Raw genomic sequence first — 25,425 nt, forward strand, 5'->3', positions numbered from 1 at the left:
TTGTGGACTGTAATAAAGACTTTTTGTTGACTTGCTCCTGCCGCCTCCTTCTCTCTGCGTTTGGGTCCTCACCGCACAGCCCCCACAACAAAATCACCACTTTTCAACCATATTTAGCTTATCTACAGATCTTTCATGAGGTGCAAAAATAGACATATTGCGATGGACTTGTGATACAATTGACCGTCCTCGCCGTGGGGCATTAGTCTGCAAGGTATGTCTGCAAATGACCCTTTCTTGAATAAAGCTATGAACTGTTATTAATTGTACTGAGTCTTTTGTAGTTTGCAGAGTTTGTCCTTAAAGTTTTGTCAGGACCGATGAGGCAGCAACTACTCAGTTGAGAAAGGAAATCGCTTGCCGTTAAAGTCCAGGAACAAATAAAGATGGTCATGATGACTCGGTAAGCACATTCACAATTCTGTATATTTACAAATGTAACGTAACAAATAATTTACTGGCTTTCTTTTTGTCAGATCCAGTGCACAACATGCAGTTTGTGGTTTCAATGGGTGTGCTGGGAGACCACCTTTGAACCAGAACTACTTTTGTCCAGCATGCACTTTATAAAAACATGCCTCTCTCTTGCTAAAGTAACATCTGTTTGGCACAACAAGGTGTTCAGCTCTTCATACTGTATACCAGGCTGCTAGGCAGGACATATTATATATATATAAATACATATTATATTATTATGTAAATATAAACTCAAAGAATATCAAAAGCTACTTGGCTATGTCAGAGTTTGATTTCAGAACAACTTAACATCAGCTTTGATGGAATTATTTGATGAAAGACTAATTAAAATGCTTGGTTAATTTGAATTGTGTATTTCGACAATATTTGACTATAGGATTTATCTGTTAAATGTGTGTCAGTCACAATGTGTAGCTTAGTAGGTGGCTATGATGTAGTAGTAGTAGTAAATTTGTTCGTAGATGCAACCAAAGAAACTGGATAACTATCATCGGGTATTTCATAAACTAAGGCAAGGTAACCAGTTGTTTTAGATTAGCTCACACCAAAGTGTTACCCGGTTACTGACGTAGTTGATAAATACGGAACTGAAAGTGACTTTATGTACTGCTATGAAAGCTCACTGCATAGAGCTGTGGGCTTTGGTGGAAACTCTTATTTTTGCCACAAGATCGCAACCAGCTTAACCCAAACTTATGTTGTTTTTAGAGCTTATTTTGTAGGTGGCTGTGATATGGTGCTTACTTAGACAAACATTTTTGCGCCAGTAGAGCTGGGAAGTGATTTGAAAATCGCCAGGAATATGTTTGTGATTGTGTGACGAATCTGGTGCCAGAGGCAGGCCACAACGGCAGCTGTTACGTAAACACAACATGCGGAAACCTTCTTTCTTTAACTGTCTATGATGGTCCCCGGTTGGTGTGGAAACCAGTAGGGGAATAACACCGGTGGCCGCTGTGTCTCTCCATGTTGCTATAGAGCCGTGTGTGAATTAATGGGGGAGGGGCTGCGAGGAGAGTCAGAGAAGAAATCCAAACAGGCACGGCTTTACAAAAGAAATGGGTCATGTGACGCAAAATGTAACCATATCCATACAAACAACACTGCCTTGTTTGTGGAGAGGCAGCGGATGAGAGGACATTAGCACCAGTGCGACCTAGAGGAGAAACGTTGGTCGCACACCAGAGCCCTGTGAGCTAACAGGCGCTATTAAGCACTGGTCACTGCTGTTGTCTGAAAAACAACACAGATGGGAAAAATGTTGCGTTTACTGGCAAACTGGTAAACCTTGTGACCGACGTAAAACTGACTGCTATCTGTTGTGGAATTAATCTGTCTCTCTGTGACTGTCTACATCTAGAAATTAAGCTGCGCGGTGCAGGGAACAACTCTAACTGGCACATGACCAGACAGTGGTTTACTGAGCGGTAGATTGGCTTTGCAAAAGAAACCGGACCGTTCCATGAAATTACGCATTTAAAATATTGCTCAATCACGCAAATTAGATCGTGGGAAGCCAAAATCAAGATTGGGCTTAAAATTTGTTTACTTGTGTAGCCCTAATCCTAATAACAACTAATGTTTTTATCCGAAAATACTGTCACACTTTACCCAAGTTACACAGACATTAGGAGAAAGAGAACAATAAAAAGTGTTTCCACTCTGATTTCCATGCATGAATTTTGAGGAGCGTTTTGATGTGATGAGTTTAGAGTGTGAAGGCCAGTGGGGCTGTTTTGTCAAATCGGATCAAAGATGTCAAGTCAGTGTGGTTGTAGGTCATTGCAGGTTGCACTCAGGTGAATGAACTGGTATCTCGCATGTCTCTGTGGCTCATTTTTGGATGGAATGACAATGGGTAGGAATCCAACACCCCTTAAAATGGGTCCTTTATTTGTCTGTGTTTCATCAGCAAAGTTTACATTATTAAGCTTGGTTTGGACCAAAATTCTGGACTATTTACAAAAAGTATCTGTTAAGTGCATTTACTGATTCAACATTGCTGAGTAAAACCTGGAACACCTGGCAACAAAATGGATACTGTCATGGAGCTACCCCACGCCTTCATTTAAACCGAGGGTAGCATCTCGTACCATGCTAAGCTGAGCATTATCATTAGCATGTGGGCTTGCATCAATGAACACATGGTTTGTTATTTTATTTCAGTTAATTTAAGTACTAGGCGACAGACTAGAAATCATGGTTGGATAACCACAACACATTCACAATTAAGTTTCAGTAATTTATTTTAGTTTCATTCACCTGTTCTCATTTCAAGCAGGTTTCTGGGTCGAAATGACAAACAGGAAGTGACAGAGTCTGGAGTAATTTATAGAGGAGAAGACCTGGAATGGTCCAAGTGTCAGCCAGTACAGAGGGGTGTACAGAGTTCATGGAGTTCTGTTTTGAGATGTTTGTTCAGCATGTAACATTTCATTTATGATGTTATAGTAGATATATGGTGTTTTCATGAAGCTAGAAATGTTTTGGAATGGTGAATTAACACAATAGTGTTTGATTCATTTCCAATTAACTTTGATTTGTGTTGCAGGAGGGCTTCTGCTATAAAGCAAGGAGACAGAGGCTCTTCTAGAGAGAGAGAGAATGACTTTGGCCTGGAAGGTTGCAGGTGTTAGGGCCCAAATAGTCAGGGCTGGCTTTAGAATATTTTTTGTTTGTTTGATATTAGTTTGTGATGATAATTTCAATAGTTAGTATTTAGTTTTCATGTTTTTGTTTACTTTACATTATTTTGAAAGAAGTCATGCTTGCAATATTGATCTTCCATGTGATTGACAAAGAAATAAATCAAGTCCTCAGTTGAAGTACTCCTGAGTCCAATCCTCCTATTTCCACCACGGGGCTAAATATTACAGATACATTTTTACTTCTTCCAACCATATATTAAATGAATAGTCGATGTAGATTTACATATTGCAATATTATTATAATCCAACATTGAATCATTGTGAAAAACAACCTTTCTAGATTTACTTTGACAAGATCATCATCAAAAAAACAAATTAGTACATTGCTGATTTTGTCCATGTTGACATTAGTTGCTGCATGTACATTTATTAAAAAACTTTGATTTGTTTATCTTTTCATAGAGCTAGACGTCTAGACTCTGGGACAAGGCCGCTATGTTTATATAACGGCCATGCTGATTCAGACAGACAGCTTTGTCAAGGCAGTTTGGGCTTTAGTTACATTTTACAGGGGTCATCGTTAATAAAATATATTGCTCCGTTATGAACATGCACACACATTGTTTTTATCACAAACACGGTTGGTCTAGCATCTTGTGACTAGCATCTAGTGACTAGCAAGCACTATCTTACCGCTGCTACCGTACAGTGAGTATCTTTCTTGAACATACTGCCGGGTGCTTCCCGTCTCCCCCCTTTTCCTCTTGTCCTCTATTCATGCCCAGCGCCATTTGTTTTTGACTCCTTTCTCAACTAAAGCTGTGTCTACATATTTTTAGCCGCACTCTCACTTTTCAGCAAGGACTTGCCCTAAATGCATCTAATTGGCTCGAACTTGATTCCTTGGTTGGTGGAAGTCCAATGATTGGTTAAACCTAGCTCATCTAAAAAAAAAAAATTCCCAGGTGATTTTTTTCAATGTATTTATTTTTCTAAAATGGTCATACCACAGAAATCCGGAACCAGGCCCGAGTGCTTTGGGCTCTGTGTCAGTAAGAGTTGGTTTCCTTCTTATATGATCGGTAGGTGAAATCAATTGACTCAAAAGTATTTATTTATTTTTCCTCACTGCCGCACGCTGGAGATCCGACACGGTGCCGGAATACTCTAAGCCCTGATTAGGTGAGGTGGGTACAACATTAAGCACAAGTTGTGTTCAAATCAGAAGTTGCGCAGCAACCACATTTGTTTTGGAAAAATGAAGTGCCCATGTTCCTAACGCATTAGTTGCGTTCATGTGTGAGGTCACGAGTGACAGACTATGAACACATTCATTCCTAAAGATTCATGGGATATTAAGGAATGCAGTAATACATGTAATCTATTTTGATAGACTAGATAGCTTCCCTATTGGAAACATTCATTCTGTATATTTGTTAGGAGTGAATGCTGACTATCTCTTGGGAATTGTCATAGCAACTACAACGTAGTGAAGATTAGCTAGCTAGCGATATAGCCTAACTGTTAAAACAAGACAGATAAGAGCCAGTGTTACAAATATACATTGCAACGCTGGCACAGACTGCAAATGACACACACACATTGTTAAAATCATAAACCAGACGCTATATTAGTCTTTGTAGAAGGGTTTAGTTAATGATTTGCCTATAATAAGACCACGTTGCCGATGTAATCGCCAACAACCGGGACAATTTCATAGTGGTTGGTGTAAACTGGGACATTTTAGCATCCTGACGGGCTTTTGTCACTGGGACATCCGGTCACACTTATTTAAAATGAATGCATCCACTCGTCGCTAACCTAACTTAGCTAGCTAGTTAAACATAACAAACTAGCAGAAGGTCTCTGATATAACACACTCTGAGGCCGTTTAGTTTGATGTAAGATAGTTTCAGCTGAGGGAGATTTTTTTGGAGCCAGGACGCCCTCTTCTGAACAATAAAGTCTGACAACTTTTTTTGTCTGAGGCCGCCGTCTTTTCAACTGACTCCGTTTGGTTTGAAGCAGTTTCAGATGATGGAGATTTTACTGAGGCATGACACTTTTTGGTCTGACACTTGACTTTCATAGACTTGATCGAGATTTTTCTGAGACTGAGGATTTTTGCCCTGAGTCAGTTTTGTGTGAAGATGACAGAGGTTTTCTGCGTCTGAGTGACTTTTAGGCTAGTCTGATGCTGATTCACCTGTGGCCTGAGGCCTTTTCATCCGAGACCTGATGCGTTTTTGTTTGAGTCTGACACCTGAGCCTGAGATCTCTGAGGAAGTCCTAATATGAACACCACCTGGGTAAAAACCCTCTCTCCCTGTTGAAGTCGGGAAGACGGCATTAAATACACCAGGCCAGCTCTGGAAGGAAAGAGGAGTTTCTACCTTTAGGCCATTGATTTTTAGTAAGGATGCCGACTTAGGCCCCCCTCCCCCCATTTCCCATCATACACATTTCATTTTGAAATCAGTGTTTTTAAGTTTTTCTTTTCAGATGCATGTCCATTACCTACCGCTTTCCTTTTGTTGTAATTTTAAACTCTGGTGGATTTATGAGGTCTATGATTAACTGCTCCTCTGATCTCTGCAGAGTAAATCTGAGTTTTCTGTCGCACAATTTTTGAACCTACACGTTCCACCAAAACAAGTTCCTTCCACAGCTTTTTTTGCAATGGCACTGTAACCCCATCCAGTGCTTAGCACCACCCAAGACGATTGTGATTGAGCTGCTTCAAACATTTCAGACAAGGTTGTCTTCAAGCCAACAACAGTTCTGTGTCAAAAAATGTTACTTCCTTATTAATATCAAGAAGGCCACTTTTACAGAGAGCTCCTGCATCGTGAGTGGCTGTGGCTCAGTTGGTAGTACAGTCGTCTACCAAAGGAAGGTCAGTGGTTTGATCCCTGGCCCTGCAATCCCATGTCGAGGTGTCCTTGGGCAAGACACTGAACCCCGAATTGCTCCCCATGCGGCGCCAACGGTGTGTAAATGTTTGTGAATGTTTATCTAATGTGCAGGTGGCATCTTGTACGGCATTCTCGACCACAGTGTATGAATGTGTTTCAATGGTGAAAGGTTATATGGTAAAAGCGCTTTGAGTAGTCTCTAAGATCAGAAAGGTGCCATATATATACAGTCAATTTAGTGCACAACACTATTTGTCTGAATGCCAGCTTACTCAACCATCCTGGTTCTTGGTACAGGCCCCTGTAAAATTTAAATCATAACCAATTATTTAAATGTAATGTAGAACTAGTTTTACCGGAGGTTATTTCTGCCAGGCAGAATTGGAGTAAAAGGAGATGACTGAAAAGGCACGGAAGATATTCCAAGTTTTTTCCTGTTGTTGGTTCACGTTAGATCCTTAAGCCTCAGGCACATGATTTAGTTTTTCCATTAATGGATGACATGTAACGGATTGAGCAATGCACGTTACAAAGTGACATTTGCAGACGTCAATTCTCTTTGATGCACACACAACATGTTCACAAACAGACATCTAAAGGAGCAAAGACGGTTGAGGTTTTGTGGTACACCTATGTGACATTTTGAGACGGTTGTCTTTTTTTGTGAAGGAAAATATAGAGGAAAGAAAAAAAACATGTAATGAAGAAGTCACACGCACTGCTTTGTTTGCTCTGTGAGTTGCAAATCTTTGCTACTTAAAGCTTTAGTGCGGAACTTTTTGATAATAATGAACATCCCTTACATTCAAGCCATTCCCAAACGAGTTGCTACAAAGCCGATTAAGACTATAAGCTCCACACAACTCTCTCTGGATTTCTAAGTATGGCTGTGTTCAGAAGTTTGGGTTGACTGGTGACTGTCCCGCGCAGTAACGCGAGTGATAACCACCTCTTTTTTTGTGTTAGTTGAACAAAAATATCAGTAGAAAACTGCACTTTATAGTCAACATTCAATTCAATGTTGAATTTCTTTATTAAAAGATTGTTGAAAATAATTTAGTTTTGTTTTAAATTCAACAAGCAATTTGTTGTATTCAAGCAAAACACTGAAAGCAGTGGAGATGCAGGCCTGAGTTCACTCTATTTTTTATTCTTAGCAAGTGATAGTTATTGCGATATTCAGCAACATTATTGCAAATTGCATACTTTACTCATATTGTGCAGCATCAACCTTAAAGGTCTTGGAGTTGCATCCATTGGGTATGAATTTAAAGCTCTTGTGGATTCAACGAGCCCAACAGCATTCATGTGTGATTATGTTAGTCCCCATAGTAGTCTATTTTCTGAAACTTCACCTCACTGTATCAAATGACCTGTTGTGACCTTGAAAATCCCACCCTGTGCGCCCGGGTAGCTCACCCATATATAGCGGCCGTTCGACTCCAACCTGCAGCTCTTTGCTGCATGTCATTCTAACTCTCACCACTTTCATTTCTTCAGCTGTCTTTTAAAAATGAAGGTCTAAAATGCCCCCCCAATCATCATCACAGCCTGATGAAACTTTACACCTACAAACTTTAGACCTAGGTCATTCAGAAGATCTACGGCTCTTCTAGGAAAAGGGACAATAAAGGGGATTCTGAGCAATTTCCAGAACAGAATTGCACCATCCGCTTGCCGAAAAAATGAAATTATTCAGAAATCTCCATATGTCAAACATTTTTACTACCAAGTAACAGCATGAGTGCTGTTATTCGTTAGCTGATGCCTCAATGTGATATTTTGGAAGGGATTTTTGACAATTTCTATCAATTATCAAGTGGTCAAAAACTGTTATAGTTGGTATCAACCTATTTGGCTTCAATCATAATGTTTTAAGCCCTTCTTTATAACAAAAAAGTCTGAAAACCTATTTTACTGCATCTCAGGATGGCTTTCAGGGTGTTTGGCATTACAGAAATGTGTTTTCTATTTGCATTAAGGAAAACATCCTATCTTATCTTAGGATCTTAGGATAATTGAGCTACAGAACTGTCCTATCCGAGGGATTTTCCAAGTTAGGAATCCTACATTAGGATGGCATAGGCTGTATAACTAATAACTAATTTTAGATTAAAAACATCTTAACAATATGTTAAGATAAGATATGGCGTCTGAGATAAGATAGGACACGGCCATGCATTTATGAATTGCTTCTGTAATAAGAAGATATTATCTTTGAAACTCAAGTTAAGATGTTAGAATATTTTCTGGAAGTGAGGCTCACGGTTTCCAGCTTTCATATAATGCATACTACTTCTATGTGGCATATATTGTTGACCTGCTATCTTTCCCTAAAGATCCGGTCCCTAGTGTCAGAAATTGGCCGGAACTCACTGGTTCTTAGACTTAGAAAACATTTCATTGGGGGTGGAAGTAGCTCAGTCAGTAGGGAGTAAGGTTGGGAACCGGAGGGTTGCGTCGCAAGTTCCCATATGGACCATAGTAAGGTGGTGGACTGGTAGCTGGAGAGGTGCCAGTTCACCTCCAGGGCACTGCCAAGGTGCTCTTAAGCATACCCCCAAATGCTCAGGGTCTCTTTCCATGTGCAGCCCCCTCACTCTGTCATCCCTCCAGTTAGTGCATGTGCATGTCTGTGTAATAACCTTTCCCATTGCGGGATTGATAAAGTATACATTATTATTATTTAATGTCCCAGAGAGGTACCAGCATACAATACAATAGAGAGAGAATACTGAATTTTGTTATCAACATTTAAATAATTAAATTTCCTAAGAAAATACAAGCGTTTTTGGCCATTTTTAATAACAGCATCAGTACACTCATCCCAGGATACATTTTGGTCAATGATTACAATCGCCTGCGTAGGCGCTCAGTTGTACATCCTGACTGAAAATTTTTCTCCACGAGTACCGTTACTTCTTACTTAGAACCACTACCTCTTGCGGTGAATAGGTATGCACCTCTGAACACCTGCATAACTGTGTCTCTCACATAGCAGATTAATGAGAAAACAGCGCTGAGATTGTTAACATGATTGTTAACTCATTAACATAGATAATTGTAGTGGATAAACGTATTATTGGAACCGTCATTGTAACCAGGGCTTTAAATGGGCACCCCCCAACCAGCCAAATGTAGGTAAAAATTAACATTTGCGGGTAACATTGTTAAGCTACTTGTCAATTTGGCTGGTGATGAATGAAACAAACAACATTGCATCTGTTTGAATCCGAATGCTGCAGAAACAATCTGTTTTCCGCCATTAAATTATTTTTAGTTAAAGAAATAAAATTGTATCTGGCAGCGCTGCTTGTGGTACAAAGCCTACATTTACCATGAACACGTGTGTTGTGCAGTTTTATGCAACCATTGACTAAGTGCTTAGCATGTGTGCAATTGAAAACAAGCCATGCTAAGAAAGGAGAAGAGGGACAAACCAGTGGAGGTGGAATTAATTTTAATTTAATAATTAATTTAATTTTTTCTATTTCTTAATTTCAATTGTCTTAAAGGTCCCATGATATGGTGATCTTTGTATGCTTTTATATAGCCCTTAGTGGTCCCCTAAAACTGTATCTATATAAAAGAAGGTCTATATAAAAGAAGTCTCTTTTATATAGACCTTTGTGGTCCCCTCATACTGTATCTGAAGTCTCTTTTACATAAACCTTAGTTGTCCCCTAATACTGTATCTGAAGTCTCTTTTATATAGACCTTAGTGGTCCCCTCATACTGTATCTGAAGTCACTTTCCCAAAATTCAGCCTTGGTGCAGTCCCACAATGAGCTTTCCTTAGTATGTGCCCTTTCGGAGTCTGTAGCTTTTAAGGAAGAAGGGGGGGGGCTGTTGCCTTGACCAACTGCCACTTTGCTCGTTTGAAAGCCATGATGTTTCTCTCCCATTGGTGGGCCAAATTCTCTGGGTGTGCAAAACACAGAAAGGGGAGGAAACACCCTATGAGGTCATAAGGGGCAAGATTCTAGATCAGCCCATCTAAGCATTTATTTTCTCAAAGGCAGAGCAGGATACCAAAGGCTCAATTTACAACCATCACCATTTCTACCCACTGGGGGCCATAGGAAGGCTGGAGGAACTCATATTAATGTTTAAAAAAACTTTTATATCATAAAGTTAAATCTTCATGCCATGAAATCTTGAACAATGTCTGATATGTGTGCCATAGTAGAGAGAGGTCTGGCAAAGTATGACTAATCTGCTGCATATGTTGCTGTCAAAAAAATACAAAAGCATATTGTCAATATGGAACTATCTGATATTGTTACAGTAGGTCTCAGTTGTGGACATGCAAAGTAAAAAGAAAGGTGTAACAAATAGTGGACGTTTCATAATTCCTAATTCAGAACACACTACAGCTTAATGACTTTTCGCCCTGGGACATTTCAAAGCTCTGATCAGAATTGCTAATACCAAGGTGGATATTGCATTATGTAGCTGCCGTCCCTCATCTGTTTTAATTGTCCCTTGTTTGTTTCTGAAATACTATTTTTTTTTAAAACTTTTGTAACTTTGTATGCTAGTGTGCTTTCATAACCAAGTCTCCCTCAAAAAATAGACTTTTAATATCAAGGACATTCTGATTAAATAAAAAGGTTATCTGAGAAAAAGGAAACCATGAATTTGAAATGAAATTTCCACCCACACCTAATTCCGAGATGCTTTCATTCTTTTTTCTTCCCTTTGTGCAACAGAAAACCGCCACATCTATGTTGGCTTTCTTCAGCTATGATGGAGAAAAGCTCACAAATTCTTTGTAAAGGCTACATTACCATGGTTGAACAACACTATTTTTTTCTACTGCCAGAGTTGTAATTGTCCAATTTAAGGACGACTTTTTAAGAATAACATCATGAGTTCAACACAGGCATTCTTCTTCAGCCAGATAGTGTTGCAGTTCCATATAAACAAAATCAATCTTTCCCCCTCTCTCATTTTCTCTCGCTCCATTTACCCGATCATGGTGGATATCTAGCTGTGTGTTAATTGGCCAATCCCGATGTGTTGGCATTGATTATTAACCCTTCAGAATATCCCAGCAGGACGGCTGTGAATGTTGAATAAGATCACACCACTAATACTTGCTCACTCAACCATGTGCCTCTTGCTAATGTGCATCTTCTTCCATGCTTCCTATTACATTGCCATGCTCTTCTGCCAATTTCTGCTTGCTTCTTAGCTAATTCATTTTCAATTTATTTCCCTTTGTGTTTCCTGCTTACTTCTTTTTCGCTCCACACATTTTCTGTATTTCTCCATTGTTATCTTTCACTCATACCTGCTCTCACTCTCAACCTCTCTAAACGTAAACACAGACAATAATTTGCTGTCTGGTTAAGAACATGAAATACACACTTGTTTTTGGACAACTGGAGATAAAAGCTCTTTGTACTCTCTTTATGAACGCATACACACATGCACACACAAAATAGACTGTCAGCACAAAGCGTAGAATAACCAAGGCAATGATAACCAGTTGGGTTATTTGCTTTTATGTTCCGTTACCTTCAAATTCCCATCACATGGAATTGGCACAGCAGACTAATCCCTGGATTCCAACCGACGCGTTCCTGCTGAGACGCGGTTTGATCCGCCCTGGTTCACACCACACTGGGAGTATTTCAGAAGCAGAGCATTTTGCTTGCCTGACTTGCATATTTTGTTGAAATGGCCACTTTTCCTTGATTTTTTTGCTTCTACCATAATTTATTTATGAGGACTATGATTAACCGCTCCTCAGATCTCTGCCCGAATGTCTTAGTTTTCTGTTGCACGATTGAAACAACCTTTGAATGTACACGTGCCACCAAAGCAAGTTCATCGCCCGAAACTATTTAGCAGAGGCACCGTCATTAAGTCTGGCGCTTAGCACCACTCACCATGATTGTGATTGGTTTAAAGAAATAAGGCAGTGTGGACTTGCCAGACCCTCCACCGCAGCTTTGTGGAGAAAAGTCCGGCAACGCAAGACTAATCCATCCCCAGCCCTTTGGAGCAGATATGCAGAGCCTCTATTTTTTCCGGACAGAAGCAATTCAGCACAGGGCAGATTGTGTGCTCGACTTCCTGTCCCGCACAAACAAAATAAAACAAAATAAAATATAGCTGTTGTCACAGCCTTGTACACCTTGAAAACAGCCTAGAGTTGTTTTCTCTGTATTCCTCTGGATAGAAACTAACTGCTGTTGATTTTGTGGTTTTATTCTAAATAATACTGGGAGATCTCGTGGGTGCTCGTGACTTCAGCTGTCAGTCATGACGGCAGCCAAATCCGGACCTGGTGGGTGTTGATGGAAGGCGGAGCGGATCCGCAGCCAGCAGGAATAAGGAGTAAGGAGCTGTTGATATAAAGTGGAGGATAGTTCCTTCTTCCTAAAGTCCACTATCATCTCTTTTGTCTTGCTGACAACCATGAGTAGGTTGTTGTCCAGGTACTTTACTTCTTTCCGGTAGAACTTTTTCTTGTTGTCTGTGGCTGCTTTCTTGACGTCATCATCAGAAAGGGAGATGGGTGGGTGTAAGAAGTTTCCAACCCATTCATTAACCTCTTCTTTAGCCATTTTTGCTTGTTGCCTGACAATGCCCTCAAATCAAGCATGAAATGCTTTCAGCTCACTTAATTTGGGATACTTTGCCGTCATAAGCATATCCGTGCCATGGAAACCCTTACCTGCAGTCTGAGACTGCTAGATTGTTTGGATTTTCTCTTGAAATGCTCCATCACCAGCTGTGATTCATTTGTATCTTTTGCAGGGTTCCTACCTGCCATTATACAGCTTAGGCGCAGCAACTAGCATTTTTGCAAACCGCCTGGGGGTTTCTGCAGGTGTTAGCAAGTCAAATTTCAGACTTTTTAAGAGCTTTATGAATAAAATATGAGACCTATTATATCGCAACATAAAAGGTTTAAAGCTTAAAATTTAGATTCTAAAATTTTAGACATTTTAAGACCCTGCCGAAACCCTATGAAGTATGGACTGTAGACTGTATGAAGTTGATGGCTGCTGAATTTAGTTTGTCCTTAGGTAAAAAGTTAGCAGTAACGCTCAAGCTGTGAATGTAGCTGTGCAGTCTATGTACAGCTTATTTGTTGATGAATAAATGCTACAACTCCTCAAGACCCAAGCCAAGATCCCGTGTCTTGCTTGCTACCCGCTGGTTAAAGTGAAGGGGTTAGCCTTGGAGCTAGCGACAACTTTAGCACAGGCTCACTTACTTAAAGCAACACCAAAGCACTTTTTTTCTTCAGTCCCCCTACAGGTTGGAAGCAGAATTGTCCATTACTAATGTCTCATTTGAACTAGAGATTTGTCACCTGATCTGGCAAACTTGCATAGTGCAGTTATACCCGGTTACGAGTTAATGAACCAGTGATTTTGGAAAGGAATAAAAGAATCTTTAGTGATGCTTTAAGGTGAGCTGACATTTAAGGTGGACCAGCTATTCTCATTTTAGTGATGAGCCACTCCTCCTCAAGTTACGCTGCAACCGACAACCACTAAGCTTTATACAAATGATTTCATGATTATGTCAGTATCGTTTGCATCTAAGCTCCCTAAAATCTAAGTTCCCTTCGCTCTTTTATATATTTGGCGATGGATGTGCCTTTTCGCTCATTTTAGAAGTTTGTTTAATCACTCCTACATCATTGTTTTACATACTAAAACTATTGTATTCATCTCAAATATAATATACCTTTGCTCACCTGGAGTTTAGTAGCTGCCTTTGCAAACAATTAGGAATGTTTGTTAAGTCTTTAATGAGTATTTCTATGAGACATCTTTAATGAGCTTGCTGATCTGAGTTGAAATGAATACCTAGCTATTGCTTAAGTAAATCCAATTGTTTCACACATGAGTATGAGTAATTTGGCCCTTGACATTTACAGTTTTGCTACATCTGTCAACAGTACACATATTACAAATTGATGCCATATTTTTTGCAATTAATATATGTAGTGCTGCGTAAATAGACTCACAGTAAACAGACTTCTCACATAAATGTATGTGCAGTGTGAAGGTGGAATGTGAAATGAAAATTATAAAGAAAGAAATACACAAAAAAAGTGATTTAAGTGACTAGATACTAAACAAGTAACATGATGTGTCAGATATCATATTATTGGCTATAGGCTAAATCACAGCTTTTTACTGCACATTGCAGTCCTGAGTATCAAAACAGACATGTAGGGAAATGTCACCAATCATCACTAGAAGAAAACACACACCTATGAATCTATGCACACCATCATTCAACTGCAATGTAACAGCAGGCCACTGGCTAATGTGAAATTCAGTGACATTTTAAGTGCTCACACCTTCTCTGCAGGGAACACCTTAATAGTTGATCCGACATTTGTGTTTGGATTTTCTAAGTATGGGTGTGAATGCCTGAGAATAGTTGCAGTTAGGGGAACAGCCACGGATTTCTGACTTCACAAAATAAGGTTATACAGACAGGTTCCTCCTTTTTTAGTTGTATGATAAGATTTTACTTTTTTTCTGCACAGTTCAGTGATTGAAATATTCATTTTTCAGTTTCATTCATAACGTTATTCTTAATTTAAAGCAAAAAAGTTACTTTCTAACCATGCTACTGCTATTATAGTGGCTCGGCTGTACACCTGTATCAATTAAAATTGGCCGGAATGTGAAGGAACGAAATACTTGGAATTGCGTTATGTAATTAGGATAAAAAAGGCATTTCCTCTATTCTTTTCAAGTTACAGAAAAAAACTTTATAAGATTACATATAGTCAAAAGTTGTAGTTTACAATTTAAAATACATTTTAAAAGAAGACAGATATAGTACTGTAGCTGAGGGTTATTAATAATGAAGGTACTAAAATAACACAGAGTCTACAACATCTTAACCAAGATGGCAAACTTTTTTCTGCCTCCCCCCCATGGTCATGGCCGTGCATTTCTTCTCCCATTCGATAAGAGGCAACTCAACAAAAGAGCTTACACTACGCACAGGCGCACACATCCCAACACACTTGTCTAACACAACACGACACTGATCTCGAGTGAAACCATTGGGTTGTGCACTTTCATTGTAGGTGTTTAGGCTATTGCCTGAATGTGCTTGGTTTAGCATTGCCAGACCTTCCTCCACAGCGCTGCGTAGGAGGGTCTGGCTAGTCCATGCAACCCTCCTGGAAAGGAGAAAAATGTGTTTAGACAGAGTTTATAATGCCAACATGAACCACCGGAAGAATCCCGTAAATGAAACATCTATGGTATAGGATGAGTATAGGATGCTTAATGAAAAAGTTATCTTTAAATACACACTGAGGACACATTTTTGACGTTAAAAATTGTGGTATCGGGCTTATAGGTTTATTTTCCCAATTTAAAATGTGACAAAGATAAAGAAATACAGTGTAGGGAGCTGCAAAAAAAACAGTGGGCTTATTTGAAGCCTCCACTTAATAATTTTAAAATTTCAAAACATGCAGATGGAAACCATAATAAGACAGCATAAAATGTATACAAACTACTAACAAAAATACATACTGTACATATACAATATGTATATATATACACAGTATGTGTTCTGTTGTTAACAGATTACACATGTGTGTATTAAGTTTAAATACAAAGGATCGTATTGGGTTTTTTCTCCTGTCCTTATTTGTATATTTGGGTATACTATTTCTTTTCTCTTGTCTTTGTATTTGGTATTGAGGTAATACAAAAGTAACAAAGTAATCAAGCTATGATACTTAAAAATTGTGCCAACTTGTATTGAAATACGTTTTTAAAGTAACCCTCCCAACCCTGATGATTGGACATTAGCTAGCTTGTAGACATGCAGTTGATGAATGAGCTACTGATAATGAAGCTTTAATAAAGCAGCTAATGCTAATTCAGTTCAGTTTGTAATAGTTTCCCAATTTTCAATTTTTAGATATTTTGATTGCTTTGTATTTCTTAACATAAGAGGAGTCCAACGATTTTTAGGCCAACAACCCCTAACATGAAAGAGTGAAGAGCAGTGACCCCCTTACTACATTTATTGTGTACAATTAAGTTGCATAATAAACTGGGCCTACAATAACGCATAGAGTGGCCAAAAGCCTATACACATTCCATTTTTATGGTGCCCTAAGCTATTACAATTATATTCATATCCATATTTCAGAATGTTTCAATGTCAAACACACATTTAATCTATAATCTTAACCGATGGCTACCATAGGATATACATACTGTAGAATAGGCCGATTTATCTTTCCTAATATTGTGTTTGATTCATGTTAATACTTCCAGACATATTTTAAATTGGGGGGGACGTCCAAAAACGTATTACATGATAATTTTGCGGTCCCACTGTATTGACTGTTAGGTCCCCTCGTTGAAGATCCGTGCTTTATAAGTAAAGTTGTAATCGTCCCTCCGTCCACAACATTGATGACTTGATGTGTTACAAAAACTATAGTTTTGTGTTAAACTTAACTATATAGCCATTATAATGATTATATCTGTGTATGACTGTATCAAAAGAACAGTATGACCTTGCAAGAATAGAAAGTGCCTCAGGGTGAAGTGCATGATGTGTGGGAGCTCAGTGGGAACTCATGGGAGTAACTCAGGACTATCATGATTAGAATATTTATTAGGATTGTCTATTGCGTGACCATGGGAGTTTTTGCTTAAAAGAGTATCTGCTGAGGATGTTCGCCAGTCAATCTCTGTACTCTTGTGGTGCACGTTATTGATCCCTTGCTGCATGTAAATGAGCTTTGAAGAAGATTCCAGTGACATGACACTGTCATGATTTGGTAAATTATCCTAACAATCGTCGACTTTTGGACAATTCAGTCTAAAGAGTCTGATTCAACTGCCAATCTCACAGTCGAACTGTCGCAGTGGCTGTGTCACAGCTACATGAAGGCAGGTTTGGACCCAAGTGCAAAATAGATTTAACAATAAAAAAATAAAATAAAAAAAATTACAGACAAAAGTCCAAAACAGGGAGGGAACTTGAACATAATCCTAGAGAACCAGGAACACGTGGGAAAAAGCAAGACTTCAGCAAACACTGAGAGACACAAGTATAATACACAAGGTAACGAGAGTGGTCACAAGGGACAGGTGCCATGAGGGCTGATGAACCGGTGTAACACTTCAAGGCAGACAATTACAGAGGCAGGAAAACACGAGGCAGGAAATAAAAAAAAGACAACCCAGGAGAAACGGAGATACTACAAAATAAAACAGGAAACTAAGAAAACCCAGGATCACACGGTAGTAGCAAGACAACGAGGACAGAAAATACAAAGACAGACTGTCAAGGGTAGACACAAAACAATTGTCCAAGGAAAGACATTCATGACAGGAGAAATTTGAAACCAAAAGTCCTAAGGCCACCGGCCATAGTGCAGGACCGTGACCGGCAGACAATGTGGATATAAAACATTGGATCATTCCATTTGGGCTGTATTAGGCCCTGAATGTCTGATTTTACATAGAGTTGCGTATTTTTTGCCCAATAAAGCATGATATGTAGCCAATTTTGGAAGGCTTCTATCACTCACACAGTCATGTTAAAAACAGATACTCTAGTTTGATAGATAGATAGATAGATACTCTTTGATGTATACAGCTCCTGACATCTACACACACAATGGCGTAAAACTCCTTTTGGAAGCTATTACTCATGCTATATTCTGACTTAATCTAAATGAATTTGGAAATAACTGCATTTGCTTCCACTTTGGTGTAATCACTTTTGAACCTATCAAGTGTGCCCATCTTTTTACCCCTCTAAATCTGTTCATTAACAGATTCATTCACTCTGACAGCCAGGAGAAGTTGACAGATACACATGATGAAACAGAAATCACATCCTTAAAAAAGTTGTTCTAAATGATAAAATGTGAAGAAAGTGTGTGTGTGTGAGTGTGTGTGTGGGCTAGATGTTTTTTGTAACATGAATGTAATGTATGGGTTTAGCCCTGAGGAGTATGTTTCTGCTGCGGCTTACACACTCTTATCCAATGTAACACTTAACCCCTCAACGGTGCCTCCCACTGATGCACTGCAGTCACTGCTCACCTGGCTCTGTTTGAAGTTAATGCGTCACCCTGAGGTCATGAAAAACATTGACATTGATTATGATGAAACCTGTGCACATGTGCATGCATGCACCAATATGCAAATGCTTTTTGAAGTCATTCTGGCTGCAGGCTTTTGAGAGACTGATAGCAATGCAGCTCTTTAATCTTTAAAAAGCAAGATGTTATGCTGTTTCTTTGTAGCTCGTGTTCATACTACACAAACACAAGCTATCAATCTCTGCTCGGCTTCTGCTAAGCTGGTAAATATCACACACATTGAGAGCTGAGAGATTTTTAACTCAGATATACTGTAATGACCTCGCTCAAGTGGCCACAACAAGAAGGGAGAAACGCCATTGTAAAGGTTAACGAACACAAACTTAATTAAACAAATTATGCCAAATTTAAAGAGTTCACTAAAGTCATTAAAGTAAGAGGTATGGAAATCCTGGTGCTTATAGAGAGTATGTATATATATACTGTACATGTGCATGGTTGAACCAGAACAGAAGGAAACCAAAAGCCACAGGAGCAGGGGCAGAATGGGGAGTCAGCCAGAAGTTTCCATTCCCTTACTTCTTGCACATTTTGTAGTATTGCAATAAAAAACTTGTTAAAATGCAAGACTTCGATTAAATTACCTGATTTGTGCATAAACGTTTTAAGCTCTTGGGAGGTGTTTTTTGTCTTTGTCGAAAAAGAGTTGATTTGCTAAATGGGGTATAGAAACACTTTAAGTGAATATGTTTCAGCAAACTGATTAGCTGTCCCTTCTTTTTTTATTTTCTTGTAGATTGCATTAGAGGGCATTTCTTTTAGTTTCCAGTTAGCAACCTCCATTTATTTTACTCTGGATTGAGCTACTATCACACAGAACTACGCCGTAGCGGAGTTTATTTGCTCCAAACCGGTTGATGGAAACGCGCCTAGTTCACATTTCTTTTTTGTGACGTTTCAAAAATGAATTTGCTTGTTGTATTTACTTGACAGAAACACCTAGGGAGAGTGACAGAGCTGCAGCTTTGGCTTAAATAAACCTCTGACACCGGAGTAATTGACGGAACACCAATGTAAACACCAGTGTAATCATTCAGAGTCACATGTTAGCATCAGGTCTGCAAACACCTCTAGAAATGTTATTGTAGTTGACCCAAGTACTACTAATTATGAACTAAAAGGGGAAAGAAAAGGGGTTGAGAGAACAATCCTAAAAAGGAACATTCAAAAAGCACACATCCTCCATGACTGCAACTACAAGTTCAGTTCTAACTTCACATTCCCACAGGGATAAATATCATAATGCACAACTTTTGTTACAACGTGACAATGACATCTGGCATTGAAAACAGACGTAGATGGGCAGTTAACCTCTGACTGTACATGCCTACAACTTTACATCTTGTTGGATGGATTGCTGTAACATTTTGTACAAATATTAATGGTCCCTGGGAAATAAATCCATGACTTTGAACCCCTGAACTTTTATCTGGCATCACCAGCAGGTTGGAATTTTGGTTTTACAATGAAATATCTATTTGCAGGATTGGCATGAAATTTGATACAGGGATTTGTGTTTCCCACAAGGTGAACTCTCATCACCTTGGTGAGCAATTGAATTTTGCTATGGCACCATCATAACATCAAAATTTAACGTAGTCCACTTTGATTTATGACCAAATGAATGCTTAACTAGAAAGGCATCTCATAATGTAAAAGCAGAGTGAATTTTCCCAGTCAGACACTCAATAGTCCGGATATTCCGGCACTGCATAAATGCAGCAAGAGGGCACCGTTTGGGCTTAAACAAATGGGGTTATAATATCATAACCTTTGTTATACAGCCAGATACTGACCAGGTGCCCTGTTGCGACAGAACTATTATTACACAGCCTGGTTAAATACTCACGTAATCGGTCAATGACAGCATTCTGCTGTCTAACAGACCATAGTTAAGTATAACACACTGTTGCCATGGAAAGAGTTTTTGTAATAGACTGGCGGAGAATTTCTAAATCATTTTGTGTGGTTACACAGAGCATATACCGCTGATCAGTGGAACATAAAAGGAGGGGAAAGAGGGTGAAGGAAAGGTGGCCACAATGCAAAAAGAGCGTTTTTAGCTCCTTGGTTAGCTCACGCAACGGGGTGACCTAGCTTCCACCGCAGGGCCATAAAGTTAACCTGCCATAAGTCTCATTTTGCTAGACTTTCCTCCACAGTGTGTGGCTAGTCCACACAGCATTTCGGGATGGAAGAAAAACATGAACAATCCTCATGGGTGGTGCTAGGCACCAGCCAGATCAACTGTGCTGTTGCAAAAAAGCCTCGGGAAGGAACTTGTTTTGGTGGAACGTGTACGTTCAAAGGTTGTTTTAGATGTGCAATAGAAAACTGCAATTGGATAGATAGTCAAGAAAGCTGTCTGGATTTACCCTGCAGAGATCTGAGGAGCAGTTGCCATAGTCCACAGAAATCCACCGGAGTTTAGAATTCCAACACAAAGAAAGCAAAAGGTAATGAATATTTGGCCAGAAAAAGGGATATCCGGAAGAATTTCCGACAGCATTCTATATTCCCGAAAAGTGGAACCTTGTGGATGTAAACAAACTTGTAACATCAGTAGCAGCCGTGTAAGAAGCAGGGTAATGTAAAGGGAACAATTATTGCAAATTGAACCCCCTCATGCTGGTTCAAGATCCCCCCCCGCTTTGTGTCGGGGTCCTGCATCACGCTGTTTGGGTTCTAATTCTAACACAGGTGTTTGTCATTTTAGATATCTTTATTTAGGACTGTGCAGACTGTGCTTAATAGGCCGCTTGTTCTCAGCTTTTGCACCTGTTTACGTGGTACAAATTACACCTTTATGATTTGTAATGGTCCATTTGATCTACCTCATTTAACTCCCAGCATAGTTTCACCCAGCTCAACCTGAGCAGAAAACTGGAAATTAAAAACATCTGCGTAGGGATGCAAGGCCCGTAAGCTGAAATAAGTAATCACATTGGTAATTTAAAGACATTCAGCCCACTTTCTATCTTTCAAAAAACACGGCAGAATCAAGATTCCTCCAGCTGTAGCCACCTGTTCTTACTCTACAGAACTAGCACACAGAGACCTTGCTAAGATGGTTTTCTTTTGTAAATATTTTCCACGTTTAATTTAAACACTTTAATGTGGATTTGTTTATCAGTTTAAGGGCAAATGAACTTTTTGCAAACTATTATAAGAGTTTTTTATTTGGCAAGGCCCAAACAGTGTATATTCTTTTTTTGCTACAGGCTTTAAAAAGTTACATTGGTTGCTCTGTGCTTTTAGGCTTTGTGTTCAGCTTCAATGAACTACCTACATATTTGCAAATGAATGGCAGTTCCAGAAAGGTTCTAGTCAAAAGTAGTCAAAATACACATTTGCCATTACCCCATCACTACTTTAGAGCAACTCCTTTTCATTTCATACTTGGTATTTGTGAGCGCTTACTGATCATCAATTTCACTTTGGACAAGGGGTGGCACGGTTCATGAAAAAACATCCTCACTGTTGGTTTTGCTTGTCTCAGTTTGGAACGTGTGTGCGTTGCAAGGTTCAAAGCATGCGTAACGTAGCCTGGTACCCGAATGTGACGTCAGACAGTGCATTTCCCTTTTGCGTGAAAGTAGAGGTGAGGACAAGTTACCAACAAAATGTACAGGGAAAGACGGTGCAAAACATGTCAGACCGTCCTGCCAACCTGTATACATTTTAACATCAATGTACTGTAGGATTTTTTCACTCTGCTGTTTCAATCCTGTCGGCTCTCTGCAGCGGGCGGAGCTACTGCTCAGTTCTCCCCATGACTGACATGTGTGCCGACACACAAACATGCACACGGTGGATGGAGCAAAAAACAGAGATGAGGCCTACACAATGAACTAAATTGAGGACAGATACGCTTGTTATTCTAAGTTTAATGATAACTTAAAATCCAATGTGTCCTTTATCAAACAGTATTAGTGTGTCCTAGTCCAGGATAAGAAACTAACAATGTAACGATCAACAAGCCACTGACAGAAATGGTCAAATTTGATTCAATAAATTATCATAGTTTTTCTTAAATCCACCAGCCATTTTCATATTGTACCAACATTTGCAGCATCATGAGCCTTTTTGGTAAGGTTACTAGGAAAACTCCGCCTAGAGTATTCTCCCCAAAACAGGTATCCTTTTAATTTCTATAGAACTTACATTTTTATGTTTAAAAGACAAAGCTTTAACAGTTCCACTCTTCTTCTTTTAACGGATACATTTTTTTTAAGAGCTACACTGAAGTTGGCACTTTGATAAAGGCAAGTTATTTCAATTTATATTCTGTAATATTTCAATCTTTGTGTGCTAAAAAGGCACATAAAAAAGGAAACACACGCAAACTCCACACAGAAAGGCCCTGCCCCGACCAGTGATGTAACTCAGAAGTGCTAACCACTGAGCCACCGTGCTGCCAGTAAGATAGTGCTGCCAGCTTGTTGAAATCAATGTCTTCCCTCTAGCTGTATCTAAATCATACCTAACTGTCCTCAGAAATGGTCTACATAAGGTGCTTAAAGTTAGACAAATTTAATTTCTGCATGATAGGAACTTTTTTTAAATATTGCATTCTACATTTTGGGAAATAAAGTTATATATCACATTCTGAAGTATATTTCTGTAGTGTTAAAGACTAAAAGTTAAAAAATACAAACCCTACAGAACCGATAACCGTGATCCGAACCAAACCGTGGGTTTTGTGAACTGTGCCATGCCGACTTTGGATGATGAAATGTCCGGGGGTTACAGCATATTAAATTAGATTGTGCCTAAGTGAGTTTAATTAATATTTTTAACATAATAAGATAACCACAATACAATTGCCAGTTTGATTGGTATTCAGTTTCCAACCCAGTTCAGCAGGTCCTGTTAAACATGACAAGTACAGTAGCTTTAAAAAACAGCAATAATGACACCAACTTTGGTTAATCTACCCATTATGAGACCATAAAAGAGACAAGAATTAGCACAACACACTGACTTTCTCTCCCTCATTTACTCCTTTTTACCGTCTCCTCCTGCTGCAGCTGTTACTTGTTTTAGAGGTTGAGGGGTGGTGATGGGCGGACAGACTCTTCACAGAAGGGGATCCTTGGAGTTGCTACATGTATATTTATGGAAACTTTTGAGTTTTTATACTTTTTGCTAAATATGGCGTCAGTACCACTCGAGTCTATTTCAAACGATGTTCCTCTTCCAGGATTGCTTCGTAGCCACTGACACTTTTTGTTTTTGATGTGCTTTCTGATGGATCTCTGATAGGACAGATTATCTGGATTTACCATGCAGAATTTGCTGTTGCACGCCTGGTAACATCCACCAGGTCACTGGCGACCCTGCGGCTACTTCAGAGAAGCTGCACTGCCACATGCCGGCCACAGTGCACTGCAGGACATATAGACTTGTTGCAGATGTCCGCTGTTTAAAATTCAGTTTTCGGGACGTACGCTGGCTGCCTCGCCTCAGCTCCCGTACCATGTTGCACTAGGAAGGGACTTTTTGTTTGTTGCTGCAAAGGTTCTTGCGATGCGCTGTGACTGGCGTGTGATTTCTTGCAGCAGCAGCCAGATCAACCAACAGCTGTTTTCCCTTAATTTATCTCCAGCAGGGTGTAGAACATAGTTAGGAAGAAAGCGAGAGAAAATGTTGGTGTGTGGTGCTAACTTTATTGTTTGTGACCATTATCACCAGAGATGGCAAAAGTACTCACTTCCCATATTCAAGTAGAAGTACAAAATACTCTGGTAAAAGTCTAAGTAGGCTACTGATATAACTTCTTTACTCAATTAAAAGTGACAAAGTACAGGGTTTGAAACTTACTACAAGTATAACAGTAAAAGTAGCCTTGCAAATGACAACGATTATTTATGCAAGCTACCTGGTCCACACACATGTTACTAGAGTGCACGCTGAGAAACTTTGGTGGAAAAATTGCTCTTTATGTGTTGGTTTCATTTTAACACTAGGACTGCCATGACGGTCATTATGACCGTTTTGAAATTTACATATGTAATAACTTTGCTGGTTAAAAAATACAATCCTGCTGGTTCCTGACTTTTCCTAAAAGGCTCTATATTTTAATTCAAAATAGTTTTTATATACATTACACACAAGGCAAAGAAAATAAAATTACTTTTACCTATTACGGCCATACACGGTCATATTGACCGCTCGGATTTTCGCGGTATTGTTTTTAATCTTTCGCGCGCTTGAAGATGCATATTGGTTGCTTAGTTACTATCAGCGTCTCTGCCAAAGAAACGTCATAAGCGGTATTGAGTAACTACTGTGGGCATTACCGATGGGCAGAAGGTAAGGCCAGAGTCGGTAACGCTAGCTACCACCGTGAATACGGTGTGAATGGACTCCGTTCTGAACAGCCGCCGGGCGCTCGCTCTGTGGAAGGAGCGGTACACGGAGCTAGATGGCCGGTGGCTGCCTACGTGTTTATACAACTTTATACATCCTCAAACTGTCTGGAATTGCACACATCCTCCTCTCCAAGGAGTGCACCAGCAGTAAAATTGTCCGGAGGAAGTTCAGGCAGCAACTAGCAGAGGAGCTGAGACACGAGTTTAGAGAGGAGAAAAGGGAGCGGAGCACGGTCCGAGCAGCGCTGCGCACCACAGCAGAAACCAACACGGAGGCAGTGACAGGTTAGGTTAGGTTATAAATGTTCAAAGAAGATACTTTTAGGTGTTATTTGCATGTTTTAAGTTATGTTGAATGAATTTACATACCATATTTTTCAGATGCGAATGAAATAATTACGTTTTACTATGCCGATATGAATAATTGAAACACCTGGGCAACTCAAGTGTATAATTAAACTCGTTAAATTGTACATTTTGGTGTTATTTCGTTTTTCTAAAGGTATCCTAACACAATACCTGCATTAATATTGCAATTAGGTATTTATCATGACAGATTATAGAGTTTGGAATCTGGCGGTCAAAATGACCGCTCACGGCAGTTCTAGTAGTTATGGAATCCCGGCACTTCTAGTGTTAAATGGATGTCAAATTCCCTGTAACATAACCCTATCCGCTATCCTAAAATATCGGCTATCCTAACCTTAACCACTCAAGGTCAAATGCCTAACCCCAACCAATCGGCTATCTTAACCTATATAAATAAGCCCACATGATCACAACAGTGGGATGTCGGAGCAGAGGGTTTCTTTTTTCAAAACAAAGAGACGCAGGACTAGTGGGCTGTAGTACCAGAGGGAATTTTGGCGGTT

General features: G+C 39.4%; 1 protein-coding gene and 1 long non-coding RNA gene across 2 annotated transcripts in view; both read right to left on the minus strand.

Annotated features, from left to right (window-relative positions):
- Window positions 1-25,425, minus strand: part of LOC117950913 (inactive N-acetylated-alpha-linked acidic dipeptidase-like protein 2) — a 498,171-nt gene that overhangs the window by 318,710 nt on the left and 154,036 nt on the right. The gene's annotated exons all lie outside the window — the stretch shown is intronic.
- Window positions 9,550-9,770, minus strand: LOC117950917. Its single transcript, XR_004658003.1, has 2 exons — window positions 9,712-9,770; window positions 9,550-9,595 (listed from the first exon to the last, which is right to left on the minus strand). It is a non-coding gene; the product is annotated as an uncharacterized LOC117950917 (long non-coding RNA).

Source organism: Etheostoma cragini, chromosome 9, assembly GCF_013103735.1.
Source record: "Etheostoma cragini isolate CJK2018 chromosome 9, CSU_Ecrag_1.0, whole genome shotgun sequence".
Classification (NCBI taxonomy): domain Eukaryota; kingdom Metazoa; phylum Chordata; class Actinopteri; order Perciformes; family Percidae; genus Etheostoma; species Etheostoma cragini.